The sequence below is a fragment of the Ranitomeya variabilis genome, chromosome 2 (genome assembly GCF_051348905.1).
Source record: "Ranitomeya variabilis isolate aRanVar5 chromosome 2, aRanVar5.hap1, whole genome shotgun sequence".
Lineage (NCBI taxonomy): Eukaryota > Metazoa > Chordata > Amphibia > Anura > Dendrobatidae > Ranitomeya > Ranitomeya variabilis.
In genome coordinates, this window is record NC_135233.1 from 723,904,799 (window position 1) to 723,921,825 (window position 17,027).

At 45.2% G+C, this 17,027-nt stretch overlaps 1 long non-coding RNA gene across 1 annotated transcript in view; it reads left to right on the forward strand.

Moving 5' to 3' along the window:
* Positions 1-12,348: 12,348 nt before the first annotated feature.
* The window catches only part of LOC143809872 (uncharacterized), a 196,081-nt gene continuing 191,402 nt past the window's right edge, over positions 12,349-17,027 (forward strand). Inside the window, exon 1 of the long non-coding RNA XR_013222502.1 lies at positions 12,349-12,394. This is a non-coding gene — a long non-coding RNA (uncharacterized LOC143809872). The remainder of the gene's footprint in view (positions 12,395-17,027) is intronic.

Consider the following 17,027-nt stretch of genomic DNA (forward strand, 5'->3'; position numbering starts at 1 on the left):
TCTCATGGCAGCCTGTTCCACTCATTGATAATCCTCACTGTCAAAAAGTTTTTTCTAATATCTAATCTGTATCTTCACCCTTTCAGTTTCATTCCATTGCTTCTCATGTTTCCACGTGCAAATGAGAATAATGATTATCCCTCTAGGCTGTGACATCCCTTCAGATATTTGTAGGCAGCTATTAAGTCTCCTCTTAGCCTTCTTTTTTGCAAGCTAAACATTCCTAGATCCTTTAACTGTGGCTTGTAGGACATACTTTACAATCTGCTAATCATCCTAGTAGCTCTTCTCTGAACTTGCTCCAGTTTTTCAATGTCTTTTTAAAAATGTGGTGCCCATAACTGGACACAGTATTCCAGATGAGGCCTGACCAAGGAGGAGTAGAGGGTGATAATTACTTCATATGATCTAGACTTTATGCTTCTCGTAATTCATCCTAGAACTGTCTTTTCCTTTTTTGCTGATGCATCACACTGTTGACTCATGTGCAGTCTGTGATCTATTAGTATACCCAAGTCTTTTTCACACGTGCTCTTGGTTAGTTCTATTTCTCCCATTCTTTAGATGGCATTTTCGTTTTTCATGCCCAGATTTAGAATCTTGCATTTCTCCCTGTTAAATATCATTCTTGTAGTCGCTGCCCATCATTCAATCTTATATAGATCCTTCTGAATCTGAAGCCGGTTTCTGAGGGCGACTGCACCACCGTATCATGCTGCAGGGTGCCAGGCATTCACTGCTCTTGGCTCTGTGTTACTTCACACAAGCTGGATGCTGCAGAGCCACCTGCTCTGCTAGTGGCAAACAAACACTGACAGACCCAAACACTTTACTGTAGAGTTTTCAACTGGAAACTGTGGCCATGGGCCACTTGTAAGATCCGGCTTGGCGGGAGTGAACTGCCCCACTATCATCCTGTAGTTCACTCCAAAAATAAAAGCCCTTAATGGGAATTCCTGAACATTGCCTTGGCCAAATAGCTTGACCAGGTCCACACTTACTTTTATTTTGCCTTGTGACTGACAGGCGTCCTGCTGTGGACAAAAGGCATTCCAGCAGGTCTAATAGAAATCCTAGGGGATACATATTGACCTTCGCATATGATCCCCATCACTGCCTCACAGATAGTATGAAATACTTTATCAAATGCTTTGCTGGAGGCGAGATAAACTATATCTACCACATTTCCCTGATCCCCCCCAGTCAGTGATTCCATTATAGAAGTAAATTAGATTAGTCTGGCATGACTTGCTTGCTACAAACTCATTCTAGCTCTGGTTATTTACTGTATTCTTATCTAAGTACTTACATACATGCTGTTTAAATATTTCTTCAAATACCTTTTCTGGTATAGAAGTAAGGCTCACTAGCCTGTAATTTCCTGGCACCGTCTTCTTTCCAGGATTTTTTCAAAGATTCTGGCTAGTGGTCCTTGCAATTTCTGCTAACTCTTTCAGTACCCTAGAACGTAATTCATCTGGACCAGGAAATTTAAATTCATTTACAGTGGGTATGGAAAGTATTCATACCCCTTTAAATTTTTCACTCTTTGTTTCATTGCAGCCATTTGGTAAATTCACAAAAGTTCATTTTTTTCTCATTAATGTACACTCTGCACCCCATGATCTTTTTTGATTTTACCAAATGGCTGCAATAAATCAAAGAGTGAAAAATTTAAAGGGGTCTGAATGCTTTCCGTACCCACTGTAAATTAGCTAAGATTTCTTTCACCATCTCTCTGTTTATGGATAGTGTGGATTCTTTTATTCATTCGAAGATCAGTTGATGTTACAACAGCTTTCTTAGAGATCACAGATGCAAAATGGGAATTTAAAAGTTTGGCCTTTTCAACATCATTTTTGACCACTTCACCCTTTTCATCCTGTAAAAATCCTATAGCATCTTTGACTTTTCTTTTGCTTTTCACATACCCCAAAAATCCTTTTTTACTGCTTTTGGTCTCCCTTAGGCTACGTTCACATTTGCGTTGTTATGTGCTGCGTCGGCGACGCAACGCACAACGCATGCATAACGCAGCGTTTTGTGACGCATGCGTTCATTTTTTTAACGCAAAAAAATTGCTACAGGCAGCCTTCTCTGCGCCCTGACAGTTGCGCCAAAAATGACGCATGCGTCACAAAACGCGAGACAACGCATGTCCATGCGCCCCCCATGTTAAATATAGGGGCGCATGACGCATGCGTCGCCGCGGCTGCGCCCGACACAACGCAAATGTGAACGTACACTTACAAGCCTATCTTCATTACTGGGTTTAGCTCTTATAACTCTTGCCATGCATTCCCTGCAGACAGCATTATATTCCTCTTTAGATATGTCCCCCTCTTTCCATTTGATATACATTTCATTTTTTTCCTTTTTAACAAATGATCAAGCTCTGTGTTCATCCATCCAGGTCTCTTTAAATGCTTCCAATTCTTCCTTCTTTTCGGGATTGTAACCGATTGTGTGAGAATTTAATTTAGCGAAATCACCCATCTTGGATGTTAGGTTAGGTGGATGGCAGTATTTTAGTCGGTTTGTGCCATACTCCTTCTATTTTTGTATGATGGATTGAACAATGCTCTGTAAGATGTTCAGAGCTTGTTTTTTTTTTATAACCTAACCCTGATTTTATCTTCTCCACAACTTTATCCCTAACCTGTCTGGTGTGTTTTCATAATGCTGTTTGATCCCTAATGTTCTCAAACAAGCGTCTGAGGCCTTCACAGAATAGCTGTAGCTATATGGAGAATAAATTACACACATGTGGACTCAGTTTACTAATTATGTGATTTTTGGAGATAATTGGTCACTCAGGATTTTATTTAGGGATATCAGACTACAGGTGGCTGAATACAAATGCATTTACTTTTTTACTTCACTAATACTTACTTCTTTGTGTTGGTATATCATATAAAATCCATAATAAAATACATTTAAGTTTGTGGGTGTAATGTGAAAAAATGTGAAAAAGTTCACGTTGTATGAATGCTTTTAAAAGTCACTGTAGCTCTAACATCTTCTACTGGGTAGAGGAGGGCATGCTTGACCACTTCTCTATTCAATAACTATGGGACTGCAAGATAAAGCAGAGTACAGAGTTTGGATAATTCTGGAATAGGCTATCCTTCAGAAACTCTTTGTTGTTCTAGTTCTCAGATGTAACATAGATAGGTTTAAAGACCCAAAGTCTCTAGGGTTGAACATTAACAAAGGCATAATCATAATCATTGTTTGCTCTATGATGAAAATGGTCACTACTGGAGATGAATGGTTCGATCCTTGAAAGATCGACTTTGAATTTCTTGAAATTTGCAGGTCATTGTGATAATGTGCAATTGATTTGTGAGAATTATAAAAAAATAAATTATTGGGGCCTCATACCTTGCCTTAACTCCTGAATCCACCCTCAGTCTGTTCCCTTCCCCCAGGCAGGGAAGAGGGGAGTAGCAGTGTACCGTAACACACCAACCAGACTAACAAGGTAACACAAACAGGGATAAATGAAAATGCCAATCATACAAATATACTCACCCAAACATCAGAGGTAAACAACGGGGAGTGGAGGATGGGGTAAAACCAAAGTAGAAGGAGGGGAATTAGCACACACTCAAAACAGCCTGATAAATCTATCAAACACCTTCTCAAACAACAGCCACAAACCATGATCTCTAACCATGCAGCATAAGCTAGCTCCAACAGCTCTCAATTGAACAGATTAACCCCTGCACTCTTAAAAGAAACCTGCACCATTTAATACGAAAGAGAAGAGCTTCTAAACAGTGCAGGAGTAGTAGACATCAGAAGCTGCACTCTACAGGCTTCACTCTGTCGTGGTAAATCCATGAAAAAAAAACATTGCCATTTTGGGGTTTTGATTTTTTTCTCGTTACGCCGTTTATCGATTAGATTAATTATTTTTATATATTGATAGATCGGGCGATTCTGACTGCGGCAAAACCAATTATGTGTATATTTGATTTGTTTTTGTTTTAATTTGAATGGGGCAAATGGGGGTGATCTGAACATTTATATTTTTAAATTTTTTAAATATTTTTTAAAACTTTTTTTTTAAACTTTTTACTTGATTCAATAGTCTCCATGGGAGACTATAAGCTGCAATCATCCCTGCTCTAAGTAGCAGAAATGCTCACTTGTTATGAGTGCCATCCTCTGTTTGGCGCTCATAGCTTTCCAGCTATGACAACTACAGGGGACTCTTGCAGACCCCGGGTTGTTATGCCAATCCATCGGCGACCTGCAGTCATTTGACACGGGTGCCGATGTGGCACTAATGATGTGCTTCCTGCGCGTGCTTGTTAAATTCTGCTGTCAGAGATTGACAGTGGCATTTAACATTTTAACAGCTGCAGGTGGATCGCGATTCCAACCGTGGCTGTTAGAGTCACATGACAGCTGATGAGATCAGCTGTCATGTGCCGGAAAAGGTGTCAGTTTTATCTGTCATTGGATGTTAAGGGATTAATGGCATTAGGCATAGATGCTCAGGCTTCTCGCATCAAATGGCCTATGTGAGGCAATGACTGGTGTCACATGTAGGGGGTCACTGTGGTTTCCCCCCAGGATGCGCACGGAGGTGTATTGAGGCCATGGGAGTGCATTGCAGTCACAGGTGTAGCTGTGATTGCAATGCAGAATAAAAGTAAGTGTTATATCCAAAAATGAAAAAGACAGCGCCTCACACGTTGGTGAAATAAATCATGCTTTATTCTGCCTTCTGTGGCGACATTTGTGTTCTAATTTCTAAGTAAAAGTAAGTGTTAGTCTTGGGCAAACTATTTGTCCAAGGCAGATGTAAGACAACCTGCTCTGGGATTTTGTGTTTTAAAACGGACTACAGGAAGGTAATGGTGCAGTCCGTTTCATTCCCGGCCTGGGTTTTCCATGTGACCCATGGTCTTAGATTACTATTAAAATCCCTGCAGTAAAGGGTTTGAGTGTGTTATGGTCAGTGTCAGTCTGGTGTTTGCAGGAGTGCAGAGCTGAAGGCAGAGCTTTACCTGTGTGAGGCAACACAGGCAAGCGGAAGCAAACAGCCAGGGGAGCTGAGAGGCCTTGCATCCACAGCGTACAAAGCGGTGCAGTCGCCATGGCAACTGGCCTCGGAGGCGGACTGGCGTGTTTATCGGCTGCAATCTGGAGGATATGGTTCTCGGCTGCGATCCGGGGGATATCATGTACTGTGTATTGCTGTGAGTTGGACATAAAAGAGATGTTTGCTTTGAACTTTGCTGGGTCACTGCTGTCATGATCTCAATGGCAAGAGAACATAGCATAAGCATATATAGGAACTAGCTCTTGGAAGATGGGAACTGAGCTGACCATGAACTAAACCTAACGCACAACTAGCAGTGGCCGGGTAGCATGCCTACGTTGATTCTAGATGCCCATCACCAGCCGGAGGACTAAATAAAGCTAGCAGAGGAAAATATTAGTCCTAGCTCACCTCTAGAGAAATACCCCGAAAGGAGACAGAGGCCCCCCACATGTATTGGCGGTGAGTTGAGATGAAATAACAAACGTAGTATGAAAATAGGTTTAGCAAATTTGAGGTCCACTTACTACATAGCAGAAGACAGAAAGGACACTTTCATGGTCAGCTGAAAACCCTATCAAAAACACCATCCAGAAATTACTTTAAAACTCTGGCATTAACTCATAACACCAGAGTGGCAATTCCTGTTCACAAGAGCTTTCCAGACACAGTAACGAAACTACAGCTGTGAACTGGAACAAAAATGCAAAAACAAACATGGACAAGAGTCCAACTTATCTAGTAGTTGTCTAGGAGCAGGAACAAGCACAGAGAGGCTTCTGATAACATTGTTGACCGGCAAGCAACTAACAGAGCAGCAAGGTTATATAGCGACTCCCACATCTTGATGGGAACAGGTGAACAGAAAAGATGAAGACACCAGTTCAATTCCACCAGTAGCCACCGGGGGAGCCCAGAATCCAAATTCACAACAGTACCCCCCCCTCAAGGAGGGGGCACCGAACCCTCACCAGAACCACCAGGGCGATCAGGATGGGCCCTATGAAAGGCACGAACCAGATCGGAGGCATGAACATCAGATGCATTCACCCAAGAATTATCCTCCTGGCCGTATCCCTTCCACTTGACCAGATACTGGAGTCTCCGTCTGGAAACACGAGAGTCTAAGATTTTCTCCACAACGTACTCCAACTCACCCTCAACCAACACCGGAGCAGGAGGCTCAACGGAAGGCACAACCGGTACCTCATACCTGCGCAATAATGACCGATGAAAAACGTTATGAATAGAAAAGGATGCAGGGAGGTCCAAACGGAAGGAAACAGGGTTAAGAATCTCCAATATCTTATACGGGCCGATAAACCGAGGCTTAAACTTAGGAGAAGTGACCCTCATAGGGACAAAACGAGAAGACAACCACACCAAATCCCCAACAGAAAGCCGAGGACCAACACGACGGTGGCGGTTGGCAAAAAGCTGAGTCTTCTCCTGGGACAACCTCAAATTGTCCACCACCTGCCCCCAGATCTGATGCAATCTCTCCACCACAGCATCCACTCCAGGACAATCCGAAGATTCCACCTGACCAGAGGAAAATCGAGGATGAAACCCCGAATTACAGAAAAACGGGGACACCAAAGTGGCAGAGCTGGCCCGATTATTGAGAGCGAACTCCGCCAATGGCAAAAAAGCAACCCAATCATCCTGGTCAGCAGACACAAAACACCTCAGATATGTCTCCAGGGTCTGATTAATCCGCTCGGTCTGGCCATTCGTCTGAGGATGGAAAGCGGACGAAAAAGATAAATCTATGCCCATCCTAGCACAGAATGCCCGCCAAAATCTAGACACGAATTGGGTCCCTCTGTCAGAAACGATATTCTCAGGAATACCATGCAAACGAACAACATTTTGAAAAAACAGAGGAACCAACTCGGAAGAAGAAGGTAACTTGGGCAGAGGAACCAAATGGACCATCTTAGAAAAACGGTCACACACCACCCAGATGACAGACATCTTCTGAGAAACAGGCAGATCTGAAATAAAATCCATCGAGATGTGCGTCCAAGGCCTCTTAGGAATAGGCAAGGGCAACAATAATCCACTAGCCCGAGAACAACAAGGCTTGGCCCGAGCACAAACGTCACAAGACTGCACAAAGCCTCGCACATCTCGTGACAGGGAAGGCCACCAGAAGGACCTTGCCACCAAATTCCTGGTACCAAAAATGCCAGGATGACCTGCCAACGCAGAAGAATGAACCTCAGAGATGACTCTACTGGTCCAATCATCAGGAACAAACAGTTTATCAGATGGGCAACGATCAGGTCTATCCGCCTGAAACTCCTGCAAGGCCCGCCGCAGGTCTGGAGAAACGGCTGACAATACCACTCCATCCCTAAGGATACCTGTGGGCTCAGAGTTACCAGGCGAGTCAGGCTCAAAACTCCTAGAAAGGGCATCCGCCTTAACATTCTTAGAACCCGGTAGGTATGACACCACAAAATTAAACCGAGAGAAAAATAATGACCAGCGCGCCTGTCTAGGATTCAGGCGCCTGGCGGTCTCAAGATAAATCAAATTTTTGTGGTCAGTCAATACCACCACCTGATGTCTGGCCCCCTCAAGCCAATGGCGCCACTCCTCAAAAGCCCACTTCATGGCCAAAAGCTCCCGATTCCCAACATCATAATTCCGCTCAGCGGGCGAAAATTTACGGGAAAAGAAGGCACAAGGCCTCATCACGGAGCAGTCAGAACTTTTCTGCGACAACACTGCCCCAGCTCCGATCTCAGAAGCGTCGACCTCAACCTGAAAAGGTAGAGCAACATCAGGCTGACGCAACACAGGGGCAGAGGAAAAACGGCGCTTAAGCTCCCGAAAGGCCTCCACAGCATCAGGGGACCAATCAGCAACATCAGCACCCTTCTTAGTCAAATCGGTCAATGGCTTAGCAATATCCGAAAAACCAGCAATAAATCGACGATAAAAGTTAGCAAAGCCCAAAAATTTCTGAAGACTCTTAAGAGAAGAGGGCTGCGTCCAATCACAAATAGCTTGAACCTTGACAGGATCCATTTCAATGGAAGAGGGGGAAAAAATATATCCCAAAAAGGAAATCCTCTGTACCCCAAAAACACACTTAGAACCCTTCACACACAAAGAATTAGACCGCAAAACCTGAAAAACCCTCCTGACTTGCTGGACATGAGAGTCCCAGTCATCCGAAAAAATCAGAATATCATCCAGATACACAATCATAAATTTATCCAAATAATCGCGAAAAATATCATGCATAAAGGACTGGAAAACTGACGGAGCATTAGAAAGACCAAAAGGCATCACTAAATACTCAAAGTGGCCCTCGGGCGTATTAAATGCGGTTTTCCACTCATTCCCCTGCCTGATTCGCACCAAATTATACGCCCCACGAAGGTCAATCTTAGAGAACCACTTGGCCCCCTTTATGCGAGCAAACAAATCAGTCAGCAACGGCAATGGGTATTGATATTTAACAGTGATTTTATTCAAAAGCCGATAATCAATACATGGTCTCAAAGAGCCGTCTTTTTTTGACACAAAGAAAAAACCGGCTCCTAAGGGAGATGACGATGGACGAATATGTCCCTTTTCCAAGGACTCCTTTATATATTCTCGCATAGCAGCATGTTCAGGCACAGACAGATTAAATAAACGACCCTTTGGGTATTTACTACCCGGGATTAAATCTATGGCACAATCGCACTCTCGGTGCGGAGGTAACGAACCAAGCTTGGATTCTTCAAAGACGTCACGATAGTCAGACAGGAACTCAGGAATTTCAGAGGGAATGGATGATGAAATGGAAACCACAGGTACATCCCCATGAGCCCCCTTACATCCCCAGCTCAACACAGACATAGCTCTCCAGTCGAGGACTGGGTTGTGAGATTGCAGCCAAGGCAATCCTAGCACCAAATCATCATGTAGATTATACAGCACCAGAAAGCGAATAATCTCCTGGTGATCCGGATTAATACGCATAGTTACTTGTGTCCAGTATTGTGGTTTATTATTAGCCAATGGGGTGGAGTCAATCCCCTTCAGAGGAATAGGAGTCTCCAAAGGCTCTAAATCATACCCACAGCGTTTGGCAAAGGACCAATCCATAAGACTCAAAGCGGCGCCAGAGTCGACATAGGCGTCCGTGGTAATAGATGACAAAGAGCAAATCAGGGTCACAGATAGAATAAATTTAGACGGTAAGGTGCAAATGGAAACAGATTTACCAAGCTTTTTAGTGCGCTTAGAGCATGCTGATATAACATGAGTAGAATCACCACAATAGAAACACAACCCATTTTTCCGTCTAAAATTCTGCCGCTCGCTTCGGGACAGAATTCTATCACACTGCATACTCTCTGGCGACTTCTCAGTGGACACCGCCAGATGGTGCACTGGTTTGCGCTCCCGTAAACGCCTATCGATCTGAATAGCCATTGTCATGGACTCATTCAGACCCGCAGGCACAGGGAACCCCACCATAACGTCCTTAATGGCATCAGAGAGACCCTCTCTGAAAGTCGCCGCCAGGGCGCACTCATTCCACTGAGTAAGCACAGACCATTTACGGAATGTTTGGCAGTAAATTTCCGCTTCATCTTGCCCCTGAGATAGGGACATCAAAGTTTTTTCTGCCTGAAGCTCCAAATGAGGTTCGTCATAAAGCAACCCCAAGGCCAGAAAAAACGCATCCACATTGAGCAACGCAGGATCCCCTGGTGTCAATGAAAAAGCCCAGTCTTGAGGGTCGCCCCGGAGCAAGGAAATCACAATCCTGACCTGCTGTGCAGGGTCTCCGGCAGAGCGAGATTTCAGGGACAAAAATAATTTGCAATTATTTCGAAAATTCTGAAACCCGGATCTATTCCCCGAGAAAAATTCCGGCAAAGGAATTCTCGGCTCAGATACAGGTGCATGACAAACAAAATCTTGCAAATTTTGTACCTTCGTGGCGAGATTATTCAAACCTGCAGTTACACTCTGAAGATCCATTACAAACAGGTGGACACAGAGCCATTCAAGGGTTAAGAGGAGGTAAGAAGCAGCTAGACAGCAATTAAGGGCTAGGCAGCAAAACTCTGAGGGGGGAAAAAAAAAAAAAAAAAATTTCCCTTCAACACTTCTTTTTCTCCTGCTTCAGCCCAAACAATTAACACTTTGTGGGCCGGTCAAACTGTCATGAGCTCAATGGCAAGAGAACATAGCATAAGCATATATAGGAACTAGCTCTTGGAAGATGGGAACTGAGCTGACCATGAACTAAACCTAACGCACAACTAGCAGTGGCCGGGTAGCATGCCTACGTTGATTCTAGATGCCCATCACCAGCCGGAGGACTAAATAAAGCTAGCAGAGGAAAATATTAGTCCTAGCTCACCTCTAGAGAAATACCCCGAAAGGAGACAGAGGCCCCCCACATGTATTGGCGGTGAGTTGAGATGAAATAACAAACGTAGTATGAAAATAGGTTTAGCAAATTTGAGGTCCACTTACTACATAGCAGAAGACAGAAAGGACACTTTCATGGTCAGCTGAAAACCCTATCAAAAACACCATCCAGAAATTACTTTAAAACTCTGGCATTAACTCATAACACCAGAGTGGCAATTCCTGTTCACAAGAGCTTTCCAGACACAGTAACGAAACTACAGCTGTGAACTGGAACAAAAATGCAAAAACAAACATGGACAAGAGTCCAACTTATCTAGTAGTTGTCTAGGAGCAGGAACAAGCACAGAGAGGCTTCTGATAACATTGTTGACCGGCAAGCAACTAACAGAGCAGCAAGGTTATATAGCGACTCCCACATCTTGATGGGAACAGGTGAACAGAAAAGATGAAGACACCAGTTCAATTCCACCAGTAGCCACCGGGGGAGCCCAGAATCCAAATTCACAACACACTGCCTCATCACTGCATAGGGTGCCAATGTGGCGCCCCTGATGGTCCAGTCACCACAGAGGTACTGCACCTCATCCAGAGGTGTGGTACTCTGCTCTCGGGTAAGGAGGGGGCACTACCCGAGACCCACACTAACATCCAACACCACACCACTCCAGGCCAGGGGATCTGGGTGGACCCTATTGAAGGAGGGCCTCATCTCAGGCTGGAGGGGGAACTAGGTAGAGGGTGTGGGTGGAGAGAGTGACAAAGGAGTTGTCATGAAAACAAAAGGGAGGAGTTAGTCAGTTAGAGAGTTAGTGGGGAAGATTGGATGAGAGGAGATGTGAAGAAAGGAGCTCCTGAGAGAAGGCGTCCTAGGGGCCTGGGAAGTGAGGAATCCACCCGTGGCCCCTGAATCCACGCCAACCGTAGTCAGGTGGAAGGATCAGGTCACAGTGGGGGACCGGCTCAGACTAGTGGAGGAACTGCAAGTTCCAGCTAGCAAACCGGAGGCCGTGGTATTTGTATGTGCCACAACCAAATCCACACACATTCGCTGAAAAGGCAGCCACATAAGGTCAAGGGGACCAAGAGGATGTCACCCGACAGGACCAGAGGCTGCTGGCTTGGGACACTTTGTGTGAGGCGCAGGGCAGGAGGGCGAAGCAAGCGCAGAGATATGGCCTGGGAAGGCAAACAAGAAAGGGAGTCTCGGAAAAGTGCACCCAAATTACCTGAGAGCTGGCTGGACCACAGTCTAGGAGGACACAGCCCCCGGCTGGTGATTGTACCTGAGAACTGTGAGTAAAGTGAGAAAACTACTCCCTGTTGTGTCCTCCGAATTATTACTACGTCACCTGCCCTGCACTATAACAGTCCATCATTTACTTTAACTGCTCTGGGGCCTAGCTTTACCCGTGGAGAGCTATAACACCTCTGCTGCATCACCAACTGCCCCAGTGGACCTGAACCACAGCGTAGGCCATTTTCTTATTGCTGAACACCACGGGGGGCGTCACGAACTAATCCCCTATAAACTTTATTCCTCTTCATTTCAATTTTATTGGATGCCCAGGGCCACGGACCGTGTCACTGGTGCCGTGACAACCCCAGAAGAACTGTCGGGCCCGGCCCGAGTACCCCATGGCCCTGGCGGGCGCTCCATTTTGGTGTCACAAACAGGATGGACCGACCCGGTAAACCCGGGTCTCATGTGCCAATCGTGGGCCGGGTTACCGAATGTGGCAAAAACTGTACCCGCCCACTGTAAAGACTTGAATGCGAAAGGACTTGTCTGTCAGTGAGAGGGATCTGCCTCCTGACACGGCTGGAAGGAAAAAAAGGAGAATCCGCCCACAAAGGGTGGAGAACCGAAGGAGCACGTGTAGATGCGCGGGAAAGTGTGCTGAAAGAGAGGCGACAAGTTTCTTTTCTTGGAAAAGAAAGTAGAAGGTGACTACTAAGAAATGTTAAACTGAGTGTTTGTGCCATTTAAAGACAATGAGGTCATGGACAGTGAATGGCCAGAACTTTTATTGCAAAAAGTTAGCACTTAATGTGCTCCTTATTGGTTTTACAGAAAACGATGTGAGTGGGACACTCTACATTTTACAGAAAACCAAAGAACAAAAACCATCTGGTGTGGCCGAAAAGTGGTCCAACGAGTTGATTAGCTATGCCCTGTAGCCAATCCCAGGGCCTATGTTGGGGGTTTGAGACGGGTTCCCCCTATATTGCACTAAGAACAATGAGGAGAATACCCGGCTCGGGACCTCACTGTAATTTACTGAACTTGATTGAGAAAGTTTTATTGAAAGTAATGCCCTGCTTTAGGTTATTGTTATTTATATGCAACATTCAAGTGTAAAATACCTCCCATAAAGGGAAGAAATAGTTACTTGTTTAACTGTTTTACATGTTTGAATGCATGCCAGAAAATTGTTTGCATGTTTTAACATCAATTTTGCTCTGATCCAGCCCGCGGACGTGATGTGTTTAACGGGGGGGGGTGAATGTGGTGCCCCTGAGGGTCCAGTCGCCACAGAGGTACTGCATCTCATCCAGAGGTGTGGTACTCCACTCTTGAGTAAGGAGGGGGCCCTACCTGAGACCCACACTAGCATCCAACACCATACCATTCCAGGCCAGGGGATCTGGGCAGAACGTATTGAGGGAGGGCCCCATCTCAGGCTGGATGGGGAACTAGCTAGAGGGTGTGGGTGGAGAGAGTGACAGTTAGAGGAGTTGTCATGGAAATGAAAGGGAGGAGTTAGTCAGTTGTAGAGTTAGTGGGGAAGAGTGGATGAGCGGAGACGTGAAGGAAGGATGTTGTGAATTTGGATTCTGGGCTCCCCCGGTGGCTACTGGTGGAATTGAACTGGTGTCTTCATCTTCTCTGTTCACCTGTTCCCATCAAGATGTGGGAGTCGCTATATAACCTTGCTGCTCTGTTAGTTGCTTGCCGGTCAACAATGTTATCAGAAGCCTCTCTGTGCTTGTTCCTGCTCCTAGACAACTACTAGATAAGTTGGACTCTTGTCCATGTTTGTTTTTGCATTTTTGTTCCAGTTCACAGCTGTAGTTTCGTTACTGTGTCTGGAAAGCTCTTGTGAACAGGAATTGCCACTCTGGTGTTATGAGTTAATGCCAGAGTTTTAAAGTAATTTCTGGATGGTGTTTTGATAGGGTTTTTAGCTGACCATGAAAGTGTCCTTTCTGTCTTCTGCTATGTAGTAAGTGGACCTCAAATTTGCTAAACCTATTTTCATACTACGTTTGTTATTTCATCTTGATTCACCGCCAATACATGTGGGGGGCCTCTGTCTCCTTTCGGGGTATTTCTCTAGAGGTGAGCTAGGACTAATATTTTCCTCTGCTAGTTTTATTTAGTCCTCCGGCTGGTGCTGGGCATCTAGAATCAACGTAGGCATGCTACCCGGCCACTGCTAGTTGTGCGTTAGGTTTAGTTCATGGTCAGCTCAGTTTCCATCTTCCAAGAGCTAGTTCCTATATATGCTGATGCTATGATCTCTTGCCATTGAGATCATGATAGTTTGACCGGCCCACTAAAGGGTTAAAATCCTTGGCTGAGAAAGGAGAGAAATAAGTAGTCTGCTGAAATTTTTTTTTTTTTTTTTTCTCTCCTTTGAATGGCTCTGTGTTCACCTGTTTGCAATGGATCTTCAGAGTGTAACTGCAGGTTTGAATAATCTCGCCACGAAGGTACAAGATTTGCAAGATTTTGTTTGTCATGCACCTGTATCTGAGCCGAGAATTCCTTTGCCGGAATTTTTCTCGGGGAATAGATCTGGGTTTCAGAATTTTCGAAATAATTGCAAATTATTTTTGTCCCTGAAATCTCGCTCTGCCGGAGATCCTGCACAGCAGGTCAGGATTGTGATTTCCTTGCTCCGGGGCGACCCTCAAGACTGGGCTTTTTCATTGACACCAGGGGATCCTGCGTTGCTCAATGTGGATGCGTTTTTTCTGGCCTTGGGGTTGCTTTATGACGAACCTCATTTGGAGCTTCAGGCAGAAAAAACTTTGATGTCCCTATCTCAGGGGCAAGATGAAGCGGAAATTTACTGCCAAACATTCCGTAAATGGTCTGTGCTTACTCAGTGGAATGAGTGCGCCCTGGCGGCGACTTTCAGAGAGGGTCTCTCTGATGCCATTAAGGATGTTATGGTGGGGTTCCCTGTGCCTGCGGGTCTGAATGAGTCCATGACAATGGCTATTCAGATCGATAGGCGTTTGCGGGAGCGCAAACCAGTGCACCATCTGGCGGTGTCCACTGAGAAATCGCCAGAGAGTATGCAGTGTGATAGAATTCTGTCCCGAAGCGAGCGGCAGAATTTTAGACGGAAAAATGGGTTGTGTTTCTATTGTGGTGATTCTACTCATGTTATATCAGCATGCTCTAAGCGCACTAAAAAGCTTGGTAAATCTGTTTCCATTTGCACCTTACCGTCTAAATTTATTCTATCTGTGACCCTGATTTGCTCTTTGTCATCTATTACCACGGACGCCTATGTCGACTCTGGCGCCGCTTTGAGTCTTATGGATTGGTCCTTTGCCAAACGCTGTGGGTATGATTTAGAGCCTTTGGAGACTCCTATTCCTCTGAAGGGGATTGACTCCACCCCATTGGCTAATAATAAACCACAATACTGGACACAAGTAACTATGCGTATTAATCCGGATCACCAGGAGATTATTCGCTTTCTGGTGCTGTATAATCTACATGATGATTTGGTGCTAGGATTGCCTTGGCTGCAATCTCACAACCCAGTCCTCGACTGGAAAGCTATGTCTGTGTTGAGCTGGGGATGTAAGGGGGCTCATGGGGATGTACCTGTGGTTTCCATTTCATCATCTATTCCCTCTGAAATTCCTGAGTTCCTGTCTGACTATCGTGACGTCTTTGAAGAATCCAAGCTTGGTTCGTTACCTCCGCACCGAGAGTGCGATTGTGCCATAGATTTAATCCCGGGTAGTAAATACCCAAAGGGTCGTTTATTTTATCTGTCTGTGCCTGAACATGCTGCTATGCGTGAATATATAAAGGAGTCCTTGGAAAAGGGACATATTCGTCCATCGTCATCTCCCTTAGGAGCCGGTTTTTTCTTTGTGTCAAAAAAAGACGGCTCTTTGAGACCATGTATTGATTATCGGCTTTTGAATAAAATCACTGTTAAATATCAATACCCATTGCCGTTGCTGACTGATTTGTTTGCTCGCATAAAGGGGGCCAAGTGGTTCTCTAAGATTGACCTTCGTGGGGCGTATAATTTGGTGCGAATCAGGCAGGGGGATGAGTGGAAAACCGCATTTAATACGCCCGAGGGCCACTTTGAGTATTTAGTGATGCCTTTTGGTCTTTCAAATGCTCCGTCAGTCTTCCAGTCCTTTATGCATGATATTTTTCGCGATTATTTGGATAAATTTATGATTGTGTATCTGGATGATATTCTGATTTTTTCGGATGACTGGGACTCTCATGTCCAGCAAGTCAGGAGGGTTTTTCAGGTTTTGCGGTCTAATTCTTTGTGTGTGAAGGGTTCTAAGTGTGTTTTTGGGGTACAGAGGATTTCCTTTTTGGGATATATTTTTTCCCCCTCTTCCATTGAAATGGATCCTGTCAAGGTTCAAGCTATTTGTGATTGGACGCAGCCCTCTTCTCTTAAGAGTCTTCAGAAATTTTTGGGCTTTGCTAACTTTTATCGTCGATTTATTGCTGGTTTTTCGGATATTGCTAAGCCATTGACCGATTTGACTAAGAAGGGTGCTGATGTTGCTGATTGGTCCCCTGATGCTGTGGAGGCCTTTCGGGAGCTTAAGCGCCGTTTTTCCTCTGCCCCTGTGTTGCGTCAGCCTGATGTTGCTCTACCTTTTCAGGTTGAGGTCGATGCTTCTGAGATCGGAGCTGGGGCAGTGTTGTCGCAGAAAAGTTCTGACTGCTCCGTGATGAGGCCTTGTGCCTTCATTTCCCGTAAATTTTCGCCCGCTGAGCGGAATTATGATGTTGGGAATCGGGAGCTTTTGGCCATGAAGTGGGCTTTTGAGGAGTGGCGCCATTGGCTTGAGGGGGCCAGACATCAGGTGGTGGTATTGACTGACCACAAAAATTTGGTTTATCTTGAGACCGCCAGGCGCCTGAATCCTAGACAGGCGCGCTGGTCATTATTTTTCTCTCGGTTTAATTTTGTGGTGTCATACCTACCGGGTTCTAAGAATGTTAAGGCGGATGCCTTTTCTAGGAGTTTTGAGCCTGACTCGCCTGGTAACTCTGAGCCCACAGGTATCCTTAAGGATGGAGTGGTATTGTCAGCCGTTTCTCCAGACCTGCGGCGGGCCTTGCAGGAGTTTCAGGCGGATAGACCTGATCGTTGCCCACCTGATAAACTGTTTGTTCCTGATGATTGGACCAGTAGAGTCATCTCTGAGGTTCATTCTTCTGCGTTGGCAGGTCATCCTGGCATTTTTGGTACCAGGGATTTGGTGGCAAGGTCCTTCTGGTGGCCTTCCCTGTCACGAGATGTGCGAGGCTTTGTGCAGTCTTGTGACGTTTGTGCTCGGGCCAAGC